The following is a 5000-nucleotide window of genomic DNA, read 5'->3' as shown; positions in this document are numbered from 1 at the left end:
CCGGAGAGGCAGGATGCGCAAGCCGGGGATCGATCGGGTGGTAGGTGGGTTTAGGCACATCTTCAAATTTCTGCCGTGCCAATGCCATTTTTATGGCTTGTAAATTCATACAATGGTCCCCTAAGCCTTCACGTGAAGTTTCGTTGCAAGATGACTCGTTTTCTATTTTTCACGATTTTCGAAACTTTTTGCGGTTCGGGATTTTTTAGAATTTTTTTAGAAGGAGTTTTGGCCCCAAATTTTGTGGACGTGATCCTTCTATTTTTGTTGGCATGCACAAAAAAATTCAGCTAAAAACTCGAAGCGGAGAAGATTTCGCGACCGTTTGAAAAAAGTGTCCCCGTTTCAGACACTTCAACGGCTACTGGCAGCAAACCTGTAAAATCTCAAACGCTCTTTAAGGGGGTGTGAGTTCTCAGAGGTTTGATGAGGGATAGGGGGCCAACACAAGGGCCAAGCACCAGCACCCATCGCACGTCATGTGCGCACACCCCCCCGGCCCCCCTCCCAATCGCCGGAACCCCAATGCCGCCGGTCAGGTTCTCCGGCGGTACTCCGGCGATGCTCCGGCGATGCTGTCCCGAGTGAAAAAAATGCGGCACCAGCACATGCTGGAGCCAAGCATGGGCACCGTGGCTCAAAATCGAACTTCGGCCAAGGCCTCGACCATCAATGGCACATGATGACGCATGGTGATGGCACATGCATCGACCATCATCGGCATAGGCTGCCCTTCGGTACGGGCACTTGCCTCGACCGCCATCGGCACAAGCTGGGCCCTGGTGTGGGTTGTTGCCTCGATCACCAGCGGCACATGCTGAGCCTTGGTGCGGGCGGTTGCCTCGAGCACCATCCGCAGACCCTGGGCCCTGGTGCGGCCGGTTGCCCCGATAACCATCGGCACACGCTGGGCCCTGGAGCGGCCGGTTGCCTCGATCACCATCGGCAAAAGCTGGGCCCTGGTGCGGGCGCTTGCCTCGACCACTATCGGCACACGCTGGGCACTGGTGCGGGCGCTTGCCTCGACCACCATCGACACACGCTGGGCCCTGCCTCGATCACCATCGGCACACGCTGGGCCCTGGTGCGGGCGGTTGCCCCCAGCACCATCGGCACACGTTGGGCCCTGGTGCAGGCGCTTGCCTCGACCACCATCGGCACACGCTGGGCCCTGGTGCGGGCGCTTGCCTCGACCACCATCGGCACACGCTGGGACCTGGTGCGGCCGCTTGCCTCGACCACCATCGGCACACGCTGGGCCCTGGTGCGGTCGGTTGCCTCGAGCACCATCGGCACACGCTGGGCCCTGGTGCGGGCGCTTGCCTCGACCACCATCGGCACACGCTGGGCCCTGGTGCGGGCGCTTGCCTCGACCACCATCGGCACACGCTGGGCCCTGGTGCGGCAGGTTGCCTCGAGCACCATCGGCACACGCTGGGCCCTGGTGCGGTCGGTTGCCTCGAGCACCATCGGCACACGCTGGGCCCTGGTGCGGGCGCTTGCCTCGACCACCATCGGCACACGCTGGGCCCTGGTGCGGCAGGTTCCCTCGACGACCATCGGCACACGCTGGGCCCTGGTGCGGCAGGTTGCCTCGAGCACCATCGGCACACGCTGGGCCCTGGTGCGGTCGGTTGCCTCGATCACCATCGGCACACGCTGGGCCCTGGTGCGGGAGGTTGCCTCGAGCACCATCGGCACACGCTGGGCCCTGGTGCGGCAGCTTGCCTCGAGCACCATCGGCACACGCTCGGCCCTGGTGCGGTCGGTTGCCTCGAGCACCATCGGCACACGCTGGGCCCTGGTGCGGGCGCTTGCCTCGACCACCATCGGCACACGCTGGGCCCTGGTGCGGCAGGTTGCCTCGACCACCATCGGCACACGCTGGGCCCTGGTGCGGGCGGTTGCCTCGACCACCATCGGCACACGCTGGGCCCTGGTGCGGGCGGTTGCCTCGACCACCATCGGCACTCGCTGGGCCCTGGTGCGGGCGCTTGCCTCGACCACCATCGGCACACGCTGGGCCCTGGTGCGGCAGGTTGCCTCGAGCACCATCGGCACACGCTGGGCCCTGGTGCGGCAGGTTGCCTCGACCACCATCGGCACACGCTGGGCCCTGGTGCGGGCGCTTGCCTCGAGCACCATCGGCCCACGCTCGGCCCTGGTGCGGTCGGTTGCCTCGAGCACCATCGGCACACGCTGGGCCCTGGTGCGGCAGGTTGCCTCGACCACCATCGGCACACGCTGGGCCCTGGTGCGGGCGCTTGCCTCGACCACCATCGGCACACGCTCGGCCCTGGTGCGGTCGGTTGCCTCGAGCACCATCGGCACACGCTGGGCCCTGGTGCGGCAGGTTGCCTCGAGCACCATCGGCACACGCTGGGCCCTGGTGCGGGCGCTTGCCTCGAGCACCATCGGCACACGCTGGGCCCTGGTGCGGGCGCTTGCCTCGAGCACCATCGGCACACGCTGGGCCCTGGTGCGGCAGGTTGCCTCGAGCACCATCGGCAGACGCTGGGCCCTGGTGCGGCAGGTTGCCTCGAGCACCATCGGCACACGCTGGGCCCTGGTGCGGTCGGTTGCCTCGAGCACCATCGGCACACGCTGGGCGCTGGTGCGGGCGCTTGCCTCGACCACCATCGGCACACGCTGGGCCCTGGTGCGGCAGGTTACCTCGATCACCATCGGCACACGCTGGGCCCTGGTGCGACAGGTTGCCTCGAGCACCATCGGCACACTATCGGCCCTGGTGCGGGCGGTTGCCTCGAGCACCATCGGCACACGCTGGGCCCTGGTGCGGGCGGTTGCCTCGAGCACCATCGGCACACGCTGGGCCCTGGTGGGTTTAGGCACATCTTCAAATTTCTGCCGTGCCAATGCCATTTTTATGGCTTGTAAATTCATACAATGGTCCCCTAAGCCTTCACGTGAAGTTTCGTTGGAAGATGACTCGTTTTCTATTTTTCACGATTTTCGAAACTTTTTGCGGTTCGAGATTTTTTAAAATTTTTTTATAAGGATTTTTGGCCCCAAATTTTGTAGGCATGATCCTTCTATTTTTGTTGGCATGCACAAAAAAATTCAGCTAAAAACTCGAAGTGGAGAAGATTTTGTGACCGTTTGAAAAAAGTGTCCCCATTTCAGACACTTTAACGGCTACTGGTAGCAAACCTGTAAAATCTCAAATGCTCTTTAAGGGGGTGTGAATTCTCAGAGGTTTGATGAGGGATAGGGGGCCAACACAAGGCCAAGTACCAGCACCCATCGCACATCATGTGCGCACACCCCCCCGGCCCCCCTCCCAATCGCCGGAACCCCAATGCCGCCGGTCAGGTTCTCCGGCGGTACTCCGGCGATGCTCCGGCGATGCTGTCCCGAGTGAAAAAAATGCGGCACCAGCACATGCTGGAGCCAAGCATGGGCACCGTGGCTCAAAATCGAACTTCGGCCAAGGCCTCGACCATCAATGGCACATGATGACGCATGGTGATGGCACATGCATCGACCATCATCGGCATAGGCTGCCCTTCGGTACGGGCACTTGCCTCGACCGCCATCGGCACAAGCTGGGCCCTGGTGTGGGTTGTTGCCTCGATCACAATCGGCACATGCTGAGCCTTGGTGCGGGCGGTTGCCTCGAGCACCATCGGCAGACCCTGGGCCCTGGTGCGGCCGGTTGCCCCGATAACCATCGGCACACGCTGGGCCCTGGGGCGGGCGCTTGCCCCCAGCACCATCGGCACACGCTGGGCCCTGGTGCGGGCGCTTGCCCCCAGCACCATCGGCACACGCTGGGCCCTGGTGCGGGCGGTTGCCCCGAACACCATCGACACAAGCCGGCCCTTGGTGCGGGCTCCTGGCTCGACCACCATCGGCACACGCTGGGCCCTGGTGCGGGCGGTTGCCTCGAACACCATCGGCACACGCCGGCCCTTGGTGCGGCCGGTTGCCTCGACCACCATCGGCACACGCTCGGCCTTGGTGAGGGCGCTTGCCTCGACCACCATCGGCACACGCTGGGCCCTGGTGCGGGCGCTTGCCTCGACCACCATCGGCACACGCTCGGCCTTGGTGCGGGCGCTTGCCTCGACCACCATCGGCACACGCTGGGCCCTGGTGCGGGCGGTTGCCTCGACCACCATCGGCACACGCTCGGCCTTGGTGAGGGCGCTTGCCTCGACCACCATCGGCACACGCTGGGCCCTGGTGCGGGCGCTTGCCTCGACCACCATCGGCACACGCTGGGCCCTGGTGCGGGCGGTTGCCTCGACCACAATCGGCACACGCTGGGCCCTGGTGCGGGCGGTTGCCTCGACCACCATCGGCACACGCTGGGCCCTGGTGCTGGCGGTTGCCTCGACCACCATCGGCACACGCTGGGCCCTGGTGCGGGCGGTTGCCTCGAACACCATCGGCACAAGCCGGCCCTTGGTGCGGGCGGTTGCCTCGAGCACCATCGGCACACGCTGGGCCCTGGTGCGGGCGGTTGCCTCGACCACCATCGGCACACGCTGGGCCCTGGTGCGGACGATTGCCTCGAGCACCATGGGCACACGCTGGCCCTTGGTGCGGGCTCTTGCCTCGACCACCATCAGCAGAAGATTGCCCCTACGTCGAACACCATCGATACATGCCGGGCCTTGGTGTGGGCACATGCCTCGAGCTGGTGCGGGCGGTTGCCTCGACCACCATCGGCTCACGTTGGCCCTTGTTGCGGGCACATGCCTCGACCACCATCGGCACCTGCGCACCCTCGGTGTGGGATTTGCTTGTTTGGAAAAAGTGTCCCCGTTTCAGACATTTTAACGTCTACTGGTAGCATATCTGTAAAATCTCTAATGCTCTTTAGGGGGTGGTGGTCCGGCACCCCCTCTCCCCCCCCCAACGGGGGGAGTAGGTGTGCGCGATGGGCCTCCCATTGCGTGCACCCCGGCCAACGTCCCTCGAACGAAATACAGGGCGTGCATGCCTTCCGGCGATTTTTGTCCGGCGACTGGTTG

The sequence above is a fragment of the Durio zibethinus genome, unplaced genomic scaffold (genome assembly GCF_047325235.1).
Source record: "Durio zibethinus cultivar Kanyao isolate XHJ-2024 unplaced genomic scaffold, ASM4732523v1 HiC_scaffold_57, whole genome shotgun sequence".
Lineage (NCBI taxonomy): Eukaryota > Viridiplantae > Streptophyta > Magnoliopsida > Malvales > Malvaceae > Durio > Durio zibethinus.
The sequence above is the reverse complement of the archived record's forward strand: the minus strand, read 5'-3'. Positions refer to the sequence as shown.